The 17,948-nt window shown below is 53.2% G+C and overlaps 1 long non-coding RNA gene across 1 annotated transcript; it reads left to right on the forward strand.

Moving 5' to 3' along the window:
• Positions 1 to 12,668: 12,668 nt before the first annotated feature.
• LOC121477490 lies at positions 12,669 to 14,264 on the forward strand. The gene is made up of 2 exons (XR_005984238.1): positions 12,669 to 12,799; positions 13,177 to 14,264. It is a non-coding gene; the product is annotated as an uncharacterized LOC121477490 (long non-coding RNA).
• Positions 14,265 to 17,948: the final 3,684 nt, after the last annotated feature.

Genomic DNA, 17,948 nt, shown 5'->3' on the forward strand with positions numbered 1-17,948 from the left:
TGAGAGCCATGGGCCTGGGGAGCCAGCCACCTCTGACCGGGGCTCAGACACCTCTGTGGAGGGCAGGTGGGTGAGGACAGGACACCATTTCTTCTGCAGTCAGAGTGGAGGCAGGAACATGACACAGGGCAAGAAGGCAGCCCTTTGGGGCATCTAAGCTTGGGCAGATATGTGCAAATTGCAAGGAGAGCGCAGCTCTCTGACATGGAAACAGAGTGGATTTACAGACTGGATGGTGCGGGACATCTGACACAGGGACACAGGGGGACTGGGGTGACAGATGAGGGTCACAGAGGATAGGGGACCATACCGCACCTTGTTGACTGCATCATGGTGCTGGGAAATCCAAGGACCGTTGAGCAGAGGGAACAGGATCCCAGGTGAGCTTTGGCCAGTGGCTCTGTCAGAAGCTAAGAGGATGGGTCTGGGAGGGGGTGGGAAATGGGGCTGGGAGAGGTACTGGGGCCAGTCAGGAGGTGGCTGTGGCCTGGCCACATGGTGGGCACAATGGGTTGAGTGCAGGGAACCTAGCAGCGAACTCCAAGGGTGTCCTATGAGTCCCTGGGGCTGCTGTAGCAAACCACCACCAACTTGGCAGCAGAAGTGTATTCTTTCTAGTTCTGTGGGCCAGAGTCTGACATCCAGGTGGTGACAACGGTGGCAATGGCCTTGGTCTCTCTGAGGCCCCAGGGGAGCATCTGTTCCATGCCTCTCATGGCTTGTGGCATTCCTGGGCTTTCCCTGCCTCTGCCATCGAGTGGCGGTCTCCCTGCGTGACTCCACATCCACTTCCCTTCATGCTTGTCCATCCCCGTGTGTCCTCTTCTTACAGGGACACCGCTTGTGGGTTGAGCACCATCCTGGTCTACTATCACCTCACCTTAACTTGATGACATCTGCAAAGACCTAATATCCAAATAAGGCCACACTCACCAGGGTCCAGGACTTCAACATGACTCCTGGGGAACAAATTCAACCCATAACAGGCTCAGTGCTTGGCAGGCCGCAGGACGCAAAGGCAGAAGAGGGCTGTGGCTGGTGGCCAGGCCGGCAGGCAGGACGCGGGGGCTGTGGTCCCCAAGAGTTGCCCAGAGCAGGAGCCCCAGCTTCATATGGCTTCGGGCTACAAGCAGGTGCGTGGGCGGGGGGGGGGGGGGGGGGGGGGGGCTCCTCCTGCCCGGGGCGGGAGGCCTCAGATGACAGCGGATGCTCCACCTGCTGCTGTTGCTACTTCCTTAGGATCCTCCAAACTCCCCACTATCCCCCACGCTGAACCCAAGCAACAAGAGCCTAGGGGTGAGGGTGGTGGCCATGAGACCCTGACTGAGGAACCCATCTTTCTGTCCCAGGGCAGAGAAGCCGACGGCGTGGTGGGAAATCCAGAGGCCTGGATTCCGGGCCCAGCTCTGTGCCTCCCCGAACTGTTTCATCGCAGCCTGTCAGCCTTCTGATCTATAAAAGGAGGCCTTCGGTGTAAAGTCTCTGTGGGGATTTCGGCTTTAAACTGCTCTGAATCCCATCTTCCCGCTGACTAATGTTATAATTTCACAGCAGGCTCATCTCCCCTTGGGGATGACCTTCAGTGCTGCCATCCTCGCTGACACCCCCTGACCTTCTTATCCCCAGTTCCTAGATACCCTCCACCTAAGGAGCAGAGGCCTCAGAGGGGCCGCCTGAAAGGTGGGTAAGCCATTTCCATAACTACCATCCAGAACACAAAACCTGCTCTGGCTTCTAAGGTGGCTTAGCCAAAGCTGAGGCAAGAGCAAGTGGGTAGGTGGTCAGCACGGGGGGGTGGGGGGGAATGAGGGGGCAGCCAGGGCCTTGAATCAAGAACACATGCACTGCTTCACATTTATCTTCAGAAGTGCTTGTTCCTGCGAGGAACCACCTGGTACTGTCTGTCATCCACAGATTAGGAGGCTGTAGACATAGCCAAAAGGGTGCCACACTGGAAGCTCAGCCTCACCTTGGTGCCCTTCGAGTGTCCCACCCTGGATACCACTCCTCACTCCCTGGAAGGAGGGGGCAGGCCTGGCTGTCCCCGCTGGCAAGCCAAGGAACAGTGCATATTAGCTCTGAGACATGACAGTTGTCACTATTGAAAATGTGCCCTGGTGCCATTAGACTTTCCAAAAGAGAGGCACATGAGTGGTGAAACAGACCCTCTGACTAGATCTCACCTTTATTTGCCTTGCATTCATATTGGGGTATCCTGTTATCAACTGGCCATTAATGTACAACAGGTTATGAGAGACAGGACGTAGTAAATTTACACGTTAAAACAACAGAAAAACCAAGTGTCCAATGAAATGAGCCAGTCTGGCATCACTTACCTGGAATCTGCACATAATTTTCTGATTAGTTAAAGGTGCCAGGAAAATGCATAATTTCTTTTCTCATATATTATGCAATTATGTATGGGATATTGCCTCTATATGCAGCTTCAAGATCATAAGCCTTGTCAAACGGGGCAGCTAATAAAAATGGAAGAGTACACAATCAGTGAACTATTCAATAAGACCATTCATTTCATTGAAATTTTTGGTCCCAGAATAATTCTGACAATATTACCTGCCACCCCCAAAAGCAATAATTGTACTGTAAAAGCAATAATCTTGGGGCCTGGAAATTCATCTCTAAATTAAAGAATTTTCCTCTTATGGCTGGAACACTAAAATAACATCAGCCACTGGTTGAGGGCAGGGAAGAAGAGTTGGGAGAGACCCGGAATCTGAAACCTTCTGATAAAGAGGCAAAGTAGACCTGCCTTGGTGGTGGATGTTGCTCTTGTTCTCTCTGTGCCTCGTTTTATAAGAACTACGTAAGGGCATCAGGCAGTAAATACCAGAGAGCTCTCACAGCAGGGAAATGCAGCTCGGTAAACACATTCGCGCACAGATCCTCATAAACGGGCCATCAATCACACTGGGAAGACTTTCCAGTCTACACCATTGAGTCCCAGGGGGTCTTTAGCTGCACAGGGTGTTGTGGGGTGTCTCTGGGTAGCACTGCCCCCATTTCTTCTCTTCAAGACCAAAACTACTGCCCTTGGTGCAGGGATAGCATCACCAATCATGACACGTGGTGTGGGACAAGCCTGCGTGGGTGTCAAATGAGAAATGAGTCAGGACTCCCATTGTGCTCTGGACCAGAGGTCAGGAGGAGCTCAGTGCCCCCTCAGCACCTTCCCTAGCTTGAGTCCCATGGTTTCCTCCAAAACCAAGAAAGTGGTACTGTGGGTGGCCAGGGGCCTCTTTAGCCAGCCCACAAACACCTGGCAACCTCTTCATGTTGAAGTACACTGTGGTACTGGGGGTGGGGGGTTGGGGTGCTAGTCAGGCCCATTACTCACAGTGGAAACAATGCCTTTGGAAGGGGTGTGGGAGCGGGCACTCAAGGTTTGTCTCAACACAGAACATAATACACAGAAACTTATTGGAGCAAATGTCAATAAAACAGCTGACAATCATGTTTCCAAAGAGTTTTATCATCACTCATGGATCTAATTTAAACTTGAGGTCTGAATTACAAAACATCCATATTTTTCTGAAAACTTGACTTGAGCTGTACTGAGGGTAATTAAGTGCATGCAATTCAACGGATGTAGTGATCCCAAGAGGAAAGGCCTAGCCCTTGCCCTGAAAAGGCTCGCAGACCTTTGTGTAAGCAAAGCACTATGTTGCCATGCACAGTGCATCCTAATGAAGGAGCATAGAGGAAGGGCAGCTAGTCCACCAGAATCAGCAGGAGTGTCAACCAGCATCTGAGGTGGGTCTGGGAGATTGAGCTAAGCAGGGACAGGAGATAGTGGCAAGGTACACTCATCAACCATGAGGTACACTCTGGGAAGAGCTGCTGGGGTGGCAGGGAGGAATGTGGCAGGTGAATTAAGTAGGAGAGGGGCTTTGGGGGATGAGGAGCAAGAGAGGTCCCAAGGAGAGAAGTAAGGGACAGGTAGGAGTCAGGTATGCTGCCCACTACAGCCAAACAGGGTTGGGCTGGAGGGGGTTGGGTACTGGGGCACAGGGAGGGTTGAGGGAGAAACAAAGGCACAACAGATATCTCCTCTCCCGTTGTCTCAGTCCTCTCACTAGTACCTACACAGGACCCACCATAGAAACACAGGAAAAGGAGAGTCACCAAAACTGAAAAGACAAGAAGATAGAGAAAGGGGGAAACCACAAATGGTAGATCCCTACCTCACACCATTCACTCCAGACATATTGTAAATCCAAATGTGAAAGACAAAATAATAAAGCTTAAAGAATAAAATAGGAGAGAAGAAAACAGAAAAGCACTAATCATAAAAGGGGAAACAACCTGATAAATTGTACCACATTAGAACTAAAAACTTTTGGTCTTAGAAAGAAGTCACTGAAGGAAGAAAGGGTCGACCCATTGGAGGCAAAGAAAATTCACAAGACATATACCCAACAAAAGTCTTGTATCCAGAGTAAAAAAAATAACTCCTACAGGAGTCAATAAAAAACTGAACAAATTAATTCAAAGAAATGGACAAAGACTCCAACAGGCACTATACAGAGAAGGATACCATGTGGCCAATAAACAGATGAAAGGATGGGCAGTGTCCCTGGTATCTCAATATGACATGCTCTGCACACACCAGCTGCTCACGTGCCAGAGTGAGTGACAGGACCCTGGGTCTCTCCTGGGAAGGGCGCACTCATCCCCTTGAGAACAGCAGATACTGACACCGAAGACCTGCCTCTTCCAGCCCAGTTCCACACCCCTAGGTATTTACCCACAGCAACGAGCACATGTGTGTGACAAGAGACGTGACCCCACAAATGATCACAGCAGAGCATTTGTAGCCACCAACAACTAGAAACAAGCCAATGGGGATCCCTGGGTGGCGCAGCGGTTTGGCGCCTGCCTTTGGCCCAGGGCGCGATCCTGGAGATCCGGGATCGAATCCCACGTCGGGCTCCCGGTGCATGGAGCCTGCTTCTCCCTCTGCCTGTGTCTCTGCCTCTCTCTCTCACTGTGTTCCTATCATAAATAAATAAAAATTTAATAAAAAAAAAAAAAAGAAGAAACAAGCCAATGGCGCTCCAGGGCAGGATGGATGGATTAATAATGGGGTGTGCTTATGCAATGGTGGTGAAAACACAGAAGCACAACAAAAGGGGTTACTCTCTCACACAAGTGACAGTGACGGAGAGAAGGCCATACAGAAGAGCACACGTGTGACTCCACTGTGTGTGATTCGAAGTGAGACTGCTCAGAGGGGTGGGAGGGGGCAAGCGGGTCCCTGTAGTGGGCTCAGTGGCTCCCAGGAGGCACAGGGCACGTCTGTTTCCATGGTTCCTTGAGCATGTTTGCTTTGACACCACTCGGTGAACTGTGTGCAGAGAACTTGTCCATTTTCCTGTATCTCTTTCCAGGGGCTGTAAGGTGGCCCCCAAAGATACATCCACATCCTAGTTCCCAACATCTTAAGCCACAGGAGAGTAGATATTACTTTATCTGCCAAAAGATGTGATTAAGTTGAGAGGTGGGGAGCTTTCCCAGATTACCCACATGGGTTCTCAATCTGAAATGACCGTGTCCTGATACGAAATAGAAGGGTCACCCAAGGAGCACCTGGGTGGCACAGCGGACCCCAGAGCACAAGCAGGATGAAGACGTGGCCAGCATTGCTGCCAAAGGGCTTTACTCGGGAGAGAAGAACAGCCAATGGCCAACCTGCTCTGCATCAAGAGCCTTTCAGGGCAACCGCTTAGAGGTGAGGTCACCTTTTCGTAATGGACTCGGTTTACTTCATTCTCAGCCAAACCTCTGATCTTCTTCTCAGCAGAGGGGAATGAATTAATGCATATGAAGCACCGAAGAATGGTGCTTTGCCTGCTTTGCTCCTCCTCCTGTTTTGCTCCTACTGTTCCAGGTGCTTTGCCTACTTTGCCATCAGGCAATGCTAAAAATGGAGACCTGGGTACAAGCACCAAGTGGTAAGCGGGTGTAGAATCCCAGCAGCCAATTCTTCCAGCGTGCTACCCACGCCCGCCCACCCTGCCCCATGCTCTTCCCCCAGGGGTAGCGAGGGCACCAGACACAAAAACCATGGGATCAACAAGGAGCACTTTCTATGCCAACAGTTCTGCTCAATGCGAACAGATTTGGGCTACTTTTATTTATAGCAAGGGCAAGCCTATTAAGCTATAGAGTATTCAAATTCCTTAAATGAGACAAGCAATGTCTTTTTTAAAATATCTGCCAAGGCAGGTCTATTATCCCTGCCTGCTGACTATGGATCCAGGCCAGAGTCCTCCTCTGATGTGGAGAGACGCTTTGATGAAAAGGTCTGAAGACACTGTGTGAGCAGCAGCGCGTGGCCCACACCTGCCCAGCTTCGAGGGCTCTGAGCGCTGAAAGCCACGTCCATCTGTGGGCCCGGGAGCCTCTCACCAACAGAACTGGAAAGGTCTACAGAACTAGGTTCCGGCTATCTGCGACTATGTGTCATTTCCTCTCAGAGTAGAGAACAGTGTTTGTGCTCATGGGGACCCCGGGCCAGCTCCAGAAGTCTTCCTCAGGGACATGTGGCTTGGATCAGTGGGGCCGTCCTCCTGGTCTTGGCGGGGCTCACTCCTGGATCTGAGCTCAACTGCCGGGCGAGCTGGGGGCCGGCCAGTCCAGGATGGCCTGGGCTGTATCTCGGTCTGCTCCACAAGGCCCCTGACCCTCTAGCACACTAGCTCTGAGCTCTCCACGGTGGCGGCTGGCAGGGTTCTCGAAGACCGCAGAAGCACACAAGCCCCGGGAAGCCAATGGGAAGCCGACGCTGGGCACTGCTCAGCATCACCCCTGCCACTGTCTGTCGGTCATAGCAAGTCATGCGATCAGCCCAGATTCAAGGAATAGAAACACAGACTGCAACCTCTTGATGGAAAAGTGTCGAAGTCACGTTGCAGACGGGGAGGAATAATTGCAGCCAATTTTTGCAAACATGTAGTTTCTGCGCTTGGTCCATGCCTCAATCCAGAATCTCTAGATTAAAGCTTCCTCATAACAGTTCCCAAAGAAGCTCCTTAGATTTATGCATGTACATGTTTGTGTGGGGGTGAACGTGTTTGTGCAAGGAAGAGAGTAGGGATTTTAGCACCGTTTGCAAGAATGAAGCATTTGTCAATCGCAGTTCGTTGCTTGGAGAGTCCGTGCATCCCTTATATTTCCTACCACCACCCAAACACGTCTGCGTGTTGGATTCTGTTTCCTTTGCTAATCGCTACCAGTCTTTCTCCTTTCTTTTTAATTCACCCACCAGATATTCCAGCTCTATCTAGCCAGAAAAACAAGCACCAGACCAGACAGTTCAAGAGACAGCATTTAATTTGGAAAACATCGTACAAAGATGTTTGAATAGGAGAGATGGGTTGGCAAAGGCAGGAGGACGCTCCCCCGGGGCTGGAGGGGTACCAGAAAGAGGGAGCAGAGCCAGAGGCCCGGCCGACTGTAGGAGCTGGGTCCTCAGGAAAGGCTGCATGTGAAAGCTGGAACCCAGCTGATACTCAGCGGCTGCCAGAGATACCTCCTGGAGCGCAACGAGGAGAGAGGGTCCAGGCACACGAGCAGGAGAGAGGCTCCCTGGCCGGTGCAGCCCTCCTGCCCACGCCGCCCTGGGCCAACCCTGGCCAGGAGCCACGCTGTGTGCAGCAACGCACTATCTCCATGGCTAACAAGGACGGGCCGTTCCTCACTCAGCTCCACCTCTCCAGTCATTTCTGGGTCTGGGCTCAACAACAGGTGGCTGTCCTCATGGCTGACGAGGGCAGCAAGAGCTGGCCAAGGACCACCGCAGGGGCTTTGCTGAGCCCTGGAAGTGCCCCATGTCCCCACTGCCCACCTGTCCTGGGCTGAGGCAAGTCGCATGGCCCAGCCCAACATGGATGAGAAAGCTCCCCCCACCCTAGAAGGGCACCGTCCCCCCCAGTCACAGGCAAGAGGGGTAATCCTCTTGCAGAAAGGGCAGCTGTATTCCTTTCCTGGGGCTGCAGTAAGGAAATCCCACACACTGAAAACAACACAGATCTATTTTCTTACACCGCTGGACACCAGAATTTTGCAAATAGTCTCCCTGGGCTAAAGTCAAGGAGTGGCGGGGGGGTCCTTGGGAGGCACCAAGGAAGAATGCCTTTGCTCCCCTTTTCTGCTTCTAGGCTGCCCTCCCCACCCTGTTTTCCCGGGTTCTCGGCCCCCTCCCTCCTAGCACCCCAACCTCTTACTTCCATTGTCACTTCCCAGCCTCCTCCTCTGATCTACTGCCTGATTTCCCCCACATGGACTTGTTATTTTGAGCCCATTTGGATCATCCAGATTGTCGCCCCATCTCAAGATGCTTAACTTAATCTCCTCTGCAGTCTCGTTTGCCATCGAAGATAGCATTCCCTGGTTCTGGGACTTGGGACATTCAACCAGCATAGCAGCAACAGCTCACTCTACCCGCAAGGGGTCTGGAGCAATGCTGTGTGCAGGGGCCTGGCTCCTGCACCAGAGAGCAGAGCAGAGTCAGGGCAGGAGGTTTTTCAGGGCCTTCTCCAGTCCTCTTCTTCCTCAAGACACAGCTGCTGTGATGCACAGAGTCCTTGCGTGCAGAGGGGCCCCCATCCCACCCAGGAAGGGAAGAAATTCACAGCTCCTTGCCTGCCTTGTGAGCTCAGGGAAGGTCTGCTGCTACAGCTTGTACAGCCCAGTGTCTGACGCTCTGATGAGTGACGTGAACAGCAGCCATCATTCAGGTCTCCTACCTCGTGTTGCGTTTATGCCACACCGGCTAAGAGCTCTGATTCCAGAGTCCATCTTCTTGAGCACTATGATTGAGGGCCTGACTTCCTCCAGGCTGTCCCTGGAGGCCACCTCAGCTGTATAGGTGGGTCACAACATGGCTGTTTGCATCTTCAAGGCCAGTGAAAGGGAGAATGTCTTTCACCCCAGTCTGCTACAATGGAGTCTTGGATAACACAACGTGGTCTTGGGAAGGACATGCCTTCTCCTTGCTTATATTCTACTCATTAGGACTCAAAGGTTCCACCTGCACCCAAGGGGGAAGGGATTATACAAAAGGGTGACTCACTGTGGGTCATCTTAGGGTATATCTGCCAGACATGGAGATGGAGATGATAGATGATAGATAGATAGATAGATAGATCGATAGATAGATAGATAGATAGATATATAGATGATAGAAAGATGGATAATAGATAGATGATAGACAGAAGTTCATTCAGATGAAAAGTTAATGAGAAGATCCCAAAATATATCATAATAGGACTGTCTATAGACATGTGGCTAACTTGTTCCTCAGAGAGCAAAAACAAAACCAACAGAGGACAGCTACACACAAACACACTTTGTTCACTATAAGAGAAGGTTCTGACAACCCAGCGTCCAGAGGCAGAAGGAGGGGGTGGCAAGGAGGACCCGAGTTCTTCCCCTTGATTCACAGAAAGGCCACATGGCCTTCAGTGCTACTCTGCAGAAGGATCTCAGCAAGCATTCCCGCTGTGCCCTGAAGGCCCAGGTCTCGTCCAGCTCTAGGTACCAGCAACTCTTGGACTTTACATCTGTAAAGCTTTGAGAACGGACTCCCGGCCCATCAGAGTCACAGAGTTTAGAAGGAATCGTGGTTTGCAGGATCCGGGGGTGGTGACCATCTCTAACGTATTAACCTCAGCTGAGAAGACAGAAGCCAGGGGACAATGAGCCGGTGCTGGGGTGGGGATAAAGGTGGAGGAACGATCCACACTGGGGTCACTAATACTGGAACCCAAGAAGGAAGAAAAATCTAACCTTTGCTCTACAATAGAAACCAAACAAACCTTTAAGGGACTGATGGAAGCTTTGGATAAGACAAATGAGGTTGAAGTGGCTAAGAAGGGAACGTCAAAGTATCTCAGATCTGGTCGTGACTACAGCCAGCAGGAAAGACGCGGAGCTGAGATGCTTGCTCGTGCCTGGTCCAGGTGGAAGCACGTCTGTTTCTGGCCCCACAGAAGCCTGGGAATGAAAGTGCAGGGTCCTGCCTCTGATGAGGCCCTCGGCTGGGGCTGGAGGCAGCCTCCTCCCCTCCCCCCCTCCCCATGCATCGCGCTCCCTTACCTTCCTTTCTTGCTGCCAGAATCACTCACCTCTGGATGGAGTTGAAAAATACCTCTTTACACAATTTTGAGAGACAGCCTTTCTGCATCCCCCCCAGAGCTCTTCTTGCAAAGTCCACCTGGATGTCAGCCTCTTCAGCCTGAAGGAGGGGTCCGGTGCTCTCCATCCGCTTGGGCCCCAGCCTGGGGTCGGAGCCATGTGCAGTGGGCCTGCCCACCTCAGAGGATATCTTCAGGGTCAGGCGGCTGTCCAATCAGAGGTGTCATCATAGGACAGTCTTCCGTTTCCAGGTGGGTGCTACAGATCAGTGCTGCCTTGTTCCCACTAAAAGAATCAGGGAGTTCTCCTGGCTCCTTGGTCCCAGTAGGCCACTCTGTTTCGGCAAGGCTGTGGGCACAGACGTGTTTCTAGGCTACCCCATGGCTCCAGCTTCACAATCACAGCCTGACCAGCACGTACTAGATACCAAAAGCCACAGAAGCCGCTACAGAGGACAACCCTGGGGTCCCGGCCAGAGATTCAGCCTTCCTGGACCTGCTGCCACCGGCGAGGGGCTATGGCAGTGTCCCCCACTCAGGGCGGTCCAAGAGCAGCAAGTCTTGAAGCAGAGCAGCACTCTGCACCCACGGGGCCTCCTTCACGTCACACCCGTGCAGGGCTCCTGGCCATGGGTCTTCCGAGGCCAGCTGGCTAGATGAAGGCTGGATGCTGTGGGCGGTGGTCATGGGTAAGGATAGAGAAATGGTAAGAGAGCTGTGCAATTTGGCCATTTTTAAACATTGGTAGCTTAAATCGACACTGCTCCTTCGATCCCAAAGCAGCACGGGCACACAGGGTTACCTTCCAACAGCAGGAGCAGCACTCAGTGGCTGTGGACCCAGTTTAGTGGCTCACCATCACTTCCAGGAAGAGAAGGACACGGACAGGATGGGGTAGGTCAAGGTTCACACATTTGGCCACACTAGGTATTATTTTGTGAAGCACTGGGTCATGGTCTTGAATGGGGATGCAAACTTTATCTCTGACCTTTCACCAACATTGGAACTATTTGAAAGCAGAAATGGAGAAAATGACAGTCACCTCCACCTGACCTTGGCATGAGCCAGCCAGGCACACGCAGAGCCATCCTTCACCTTACTCCAACCACAGGGTCTGGAGCCAGCTTGGTGAGCCTCCCCATCCCTCCTTCCTGGCACAACTCTTGCACAGGGGGTTGCACGCAGAAGGGTGGTGGCAGGAACCAGGGCTCCTGTGTCTGGCTACAGCCATGGCCCGAGGGCTGCACCTCCCCCAGGTGCTTCCAGGGCTCTCAGGACCCAGAGAGTAAGCCCAAGTTTGAGGAAATTTTCACGACTATTTGGGAGAATTAAGAGAGTAAGTATGCATACGGTCTCAGCACACATACCTGAGTATCAGAAGGACACCCAGAAACCTGCAGGGGAAGTGGTTCACCTGCTTCAACAGAGGGGCCGGAGAGCCAGTGCTCAGCAGTGGAGGTCAGCCAGGCTTGGGGGCTTCCAAGCATGATCCTGGGAGAGCGACTCGGGGCCCCTCTTTGGACAGTAATCTGGCAATAATTATCCAAGTGTATATACATGTAAATCCCCTTCAAGAAATTAACCTCAAGGACAACCTCAAGGCTGCTGATACTGAACCAAGGTGCATCCTGTGGCATCGTCGCTAGAGCAAAGAGAGGAGGACCCAAATGGAGAGCGGCCACCAGATGGAGAGTGGGCACTGGAGGGCACATTCTGTGGATGGGGCACTGCTGGCTAACCTGGGGGATCCCTACCCCTGCTGCTAAGGGGGGGATCTCCAGAGATGCCGTAACTAAGAAAAAAGGAAATGCTGAATGGTGTGTAGAATGGGATCCTGTTTGTGTTTTTACAAGCACAAACTTCAATATATGCGTAGGGAATTTCTGGTGTGCTAGAAGAAGCTGCATGTCTTTAACAAGGAGGGGCCGGGGGGCTGAAATGCATTTTCCAGCCTGGAAAGCAAGCATATGAAATAACAGCACTAAGTGTGCTGTGTTTGCTCGCCGTATAAGATAATGTTTGTACAAACAAGACTATTGAAGCTTAACAAGAGATGCAATAAGTAAAACCGGTCCAAATCGATACTGTTTAAGCCGCCTCATGTACGTGGGAAGGCCGCGGGACTCGGAGCCGAGCGGGACCCTGGGCACACACTGCAAACAGGGAGAACAGGGCGATTAGTAATAGTAATGACAACGGCCTCCACTTGCTCCTGCGACACCACTGGTCTCACGGCAGGGCATCATACACGTCTAAGGACGGGCGTGCGGGGTGCACTCACATCCGAACTTCCAGGGGTCAGACAGCAGGTGACACCAAAGGCTCCTCTTCTCTTTTGCTCTGTGCCTTAATTTCATAACTCGACCTCACCCAGTGCCCCAGCTGCTTCTTTTGATTAAACCCGTGGACAACCGTGTGACCATCCCTTTGGGACGCAGACACTCCACTCTGCGCATGCTTGTGAATTAATAAATGCCACAGCATGAACAGGCCGCCCAGAGGCTGCCTTAAAATATGAGCCTCGTCCCCTAATACAGTGGCCCAGTTAACACCAGGGGCCCGCCGTGTGGCCTGGGGCAGCACACGGAGGGTACAGGAAAGTGGGCGCATCCCCCTTTCTCCTGAGCGCACCTCACACTCAGGTCAGGGCAGCTGAGGGTCTGGCTGGAGCTCAGGGCCTAGTCCTGGGAGGGAAGGGTGGGAGGGAGGGGAAGAGGAGGAGAGGAAAAGAGGAGGAGAGGAGGAGGGAGTGGGGAGGAGGGGAGGTGGGGGAGGGCAGGCCTGGAAGTGCCCAGCCTGCAGAAGGGAAAGCAAGGGGAGTAGGAGGAAAGGAGGGAGGGGAGCAGCTGAGAATGCATGGGGTGGGGGGCGGCTCCAGGGGCTCCCACTCCCACACCCCTGCAGGAAGCACTTAGAAACACCGAGCCTGGGATGCTCTCATGGCCCCACCCAGGAGTCCTCTGGTGGCTGTGGGGGCCCAGAGCAGACACCTGCCCTGCATCCCCCCCACCCCAAACAGGTGCACCTGGGCTGCAGCAGCAGCTGGAGCTATAGACCTGGGACCACACGGTTGGGAACGCGAGGCCTGGAGCAGAGGTGCGGCAAGGACCTGGGAGACACCCGGAGAGACGGGCCACAGGCCCCACCGCTGCCCTGAGGCCTGCCGGTCCCTCTCCTGTCCCAGCCCCACAGGATGAGCCCGGGGTGGGCCCTGCGTCCTGACCGCGGGCCGTCCACGTGGGGTGAGGCCAGCAGCCTCAGACCTTCAGCTCCAGATCAAAAAACCCCATGTACTGTACTGGCCGTGTAAACAAACTTGACAAACCCTGCATCTGGGATCTCAATTTACTTACACAAGATTCAAAGTTTGGCTTCAAGTTACTCCTACAAGTAAGTTTCCGTGGGAAAGAACCCATGTCAGCGCGGGGGACGGGAAATCCAAGTCTCTGTCCTGAATGTGCCCGACTGGCCCTGTGGGGCGCCTGACGGCTCCGCTCCCAGTCCCTGCCCCTCTGCCGGCCTCTGTGCCACAGGCTGTAAAAGCTAAGATCTAGCTCATCTCGCCTCCCCTGGAATTAGGGGTGGCCATGAGACGCCACCCTGGCCAGGGACATGTGGGTAGAAGACCCTGAGGGAGACAGTCCGTCCAGAACAAAATGGTAAAGCATCCACAGAAGCTTGCTGCCGATCACACTCTGCCCGTCCTCTTCTACGCTCTGCCTGCCTGGAATGCAGGCGCTATATCCGCGGGGACAGCAGCCGTGTTGTGACGTGAAGGTAAAACTGCTTGCCACAGCCACAGAGAGAAAAGCCAATCCGCCTGGAGCCTGGTTGATGCTTGGGAGCAGCCACAGCTGTTCTGGGCAGACAACTTTGAATTGCTGTCACTGGAGAAAATCGAACCTCCTATCTTTTTTTCACTTATTGTTAGTTGAACCGTCCCTATTTTGCTGCCGACCCACATGAAACACTTGATAAAGGCTAATAATAATGTTTGTAATCGAATAAAACTATAATAAAATGAATGTAATGAAATAGACATGCACAGATGTGCATAATCATTTTCAATGTATATTTATCAAATGAGATAAGTTTCATAAAATTGTCTTTGAATTTTAAAGTATCATAGATGTTATTATTGCTCCCCCAAAAGCCTTTGATTTATTTATTTTTATTTATTTTTTATTTATTTATGATAGTCACAGAGAGAGAGAGAGAGAGAGGCAGAGACACAGGCGGAGGGAGAAGCAGGCTCCATGCACCGGGAGCCTGATGTGGGATTCGATCCCGGGTCTCCAGGATCGCGCCCTGGGCCAAAGGCAGGCGCCAAACCGCTGCGCCACCCAGGGATCCCCCCAAAAGCCTTTGAAAAACCAAAGATGGTGGGAAAAGTAAACGCTTCTGGATCCTCGTGAGAAATCCTGGCCCAGGTGGAACTGGAATGAAGGAGCAGAAAAGCTCTCCAGAGAGGGACTCTCACAATCCCTCTTGTTTCGCACACGTGTCCCTCCATCGACCATGCATTCAAAGGCCCTGCAGAATGTCACAGGGTCACAGAACTGGAGGATCTGATGGCAGGAACCAGAGGACAGCTGATCAAATCCGGAGCAGAACACGGGGCAGGACAGGGGAGAAAGCACAAAGGGCCGTGTTCACAAGCCTGCAGCCCAGGGCACATATGGGACGGGCCCACCGAGCTGCCGCTTAGCTGATTTCCGATTCTGCACCAGACGATACTATAAATAAAGCCAGGAATAAATATTCCATCAGCACATCCCCTGTCTGCTCAGCCCGTGTGTGTGCTCAGCTGCATAGTGAGACTGGCACCCACCCTCATTATCCTCATGGCTCCCCCCTAAAAACCACCAACAAGACGGCTCTTCTGACCCCATCAGCCTGGGCCCCACCTCGGGCAGCAGCAGTCTGTCCCCGTCTGGGATCGCCTGTCTAGGCTGCAAAAGGGCCAAGAACATAACAAGGACCTAAGCTTGGCTTCTCTTAGCGCACTGGTGCCCTCGAGGAGCTGCTGTGGACCCCCCTCCTCCCCCTCCTGCTCTTCCTCCCTCCCCCCTCCTTCCTGTCTTACCCCTCCTTCCCTCCTGCCGCCCCCTCCTCCTCCTCCCCTGCCTCCCCCTTCTTCCTCTCCCTCCTCCTCCTCCTCAGGCCAGTGCTAAGCACCCCGCTAGCTGGGCATACGGGCAAAATAATCAGATGGTTGCTCTGGGAACCGAGCCTAGCAATCTCACTGCATAAAATTAACAAAGAAATAATAAAAGTACGTGACTCTTTATTGACGGACCATTACTGGCTGACCGACTGACCAGCTAGCACGTCCCAAGCATGCAGAGTAAACAGGTGTGTCCCAGCGTGGCCACCGCGTTAACACAGCACCAGAGCCAGCGGCTTCAACAACCGGTGTCCGCTCCTCAGCGTTCTGGAGGCTAGAAGTGGGCGATCAGGGTGCTGGCCAGGTTGGGAAGGGTGAGAGCCCTGGTCCAGGTGTAAACAGCCACCGCCCCGCCCGCCCCCGCCCCGCCCCGCCCCGTGCCCCCATGTGGCCTTTCCTCAGGGAGTGCATGTGCAGAGACCTGGCCCTCCCGCCTCCTCTTCCTCCTTCGGTGCCATCGATCCTACTCGACTAGGACCGCACACTGTGACCTCACTCATTGTAGATACCCCCTCACAGTCACAGCGGTGGTGAGGCCGTGTGAATTAGGAGGGGGTCACAGCTCAGTGCACATGCATAGTGTGTGTACGCATACGTGTGCGTACACAGCACTCACAACACGTCCTGCAGCGTAGAAACACTTGCCGGGCACACACATCTACATCAGTCTGTTGTATTGACAGGAATCCCATTATTACCCTATCTCCCTCTAATACTTAGAGGCCCCCACCTCAAGTTACAGATCTGGGCCTGGAGCAACCATGGGGGGTTCCTTGAGATCCCCACTGTCTGCCTGGCTCTTCCGCAGCCAGGACCCATGCAGTCTTCCAGACAGGGCCTGCTGACTACTGCTGACACCTGCAACCCTGTTCCGGCCCCTTCTGAACCATTGTCCTAGGGCATTCCCCCCCACACCATACACCTGCAGGCCTGGGGGACTCTGGATGTGCCAGGCAATCAGAGCCCCTGCAAACGCCCTGCACAGGCCACCACCAATGTCCCCCCTGCCCTGGCCCTGCACTCCTCCGTGTGAGCGTGGGAACATTTCCGAGTCTCGCTGTGGCCATGTCTACCCCCTGCCCACCCCGTCCCTTGCAGGGCTCTGGTCCCCTCCCCTGGGTCCTCTCGGTACAGACCCCCACCCAGGGCCAAACCCAGCCTGAGACTTCCCGGGTGACTGCCTTCGGTCCTGGGTTCACTATCCCTCTGAGTGGGAACAAGAAGCCTCAGAAGAGATCAAGCCTCAGAAGAACTTGATCTGAGGATGAGAGGAGGCAGCAGAGCCAGTGATCAACACTGGCTACCATCACCGCCCTGCAGGCTTGGGGTGAAACCGCAGCACATTTCCTCCATGGAGTCAGCGACCACTTGCAGTAGGGCTCCCAAAGTTGGGGGCAGCCAGAGCCCCTCCACAGTGTGTCTGGGCACCAAGCCCTCTGCCTCAAAAGCCTGGCACTATGGGGAGGCCCACTGTGGGATGGGCTGGGTCACCTGCAGACCAAGGCCCCCACCAGGAGGCTCCCAATGGGATGGGGCAGGGGGTCCAGAGAATGCCTCCAAACGGTTCAGCTCCAGGACCCCGAACCATAAGGATCTCATTTCTTTTGGAGGAATCATTTTTTAAGTCCCAATTCGGTTCTCGATGACACATGGTGAAAACAAACCCACCCCGTGGGAAGATGGGGAAGAAAGGGCTGGCCGCCTTCCTCCTCTGCCTGCCACAGATTCTTGCTCTGTGGTTTGGAGGCTGAGACTATGTTGACTCTGTGATAGAGCCTTGTCTGCTCCAGGGTGCCCAGATTAGAAATCGGCTTCAGGACAGAGCTGTTCCCTGTTTTGTCTGCTTGGGACCCACATGGTTCCCGACACAGGTGGCTCTCCCTCCCAGCTCTGTAGAGACAGGATGCAATCTGCGTGTGCACACACAGAAGGCCGGCGTGAGGGCCAAGTGGTGAGTAAGCAAGGGCTCGGTGCTACACAGGGCCCTCGAAGAAGAAGTGTCCTCTGCCCATACTTCTAATGTGTGCTACCATTAAATGGACATGTGTGTCCCATTTGTGTTTGCAGTACACTTAGCGCAAGAAAAAAGAAAAAAAAACACTTTAAATGTTTGCTTTTGGAGACCATATTCCTATGAAGAAAGGATCAGAGAGAGCTTATGTGTCACAAGCCACCAGAAACTGTGTCCTCACAGCTCCGGACAAACGTAGGGAAGCTCAGCATGCAAATGAGGAAGCGCAGCTTTGGTCACTTCTTGCCACCCTTGCTCTCATGAAACTCCAACATGAGCCTCTGCAGCACCGCCTTGGGGGCCCAGAGGGTCCTCTGCGAGCCTCCCTCCCCACGCTCCTCAAGGCCGCAGCTGGGGTCCAGCCACCCAGGGCACTGCTAGTTCTCAATGACCTGCCTTTTTTTTCTTTTCAGCACCGTGTCTTTTTCTTTTTCTTTTTTTTTTTTTTTCCAAAGTAGAAAAGGATCTTAATGGGAGAAGGAAGAGGACAAGTGTTCTGTCTCTACCTGGACACATTTCACAGACTTTACCAGCCCTCGATCTTAAACTCTCAACTCATGGCCAGCATCCCCTGGGAAGAGGGGCTCAGTCAGGTGGGCAGCAGCAGCCGGGC

The sequence above is a fragment of the Vulpes lagopus genome, chromosome 17 (genome assembly GCF_018345385.1).
Source record: "Vulpes lagopus strain Blue_001 chromosome 17, ASM1834538v1, whole genome shotgun sequence".
NCBI lineage: Eukaryota > Metazoa > Chordata > Mammalia > Carnivora > Canidae > Vulpes > Vulpes lagopus.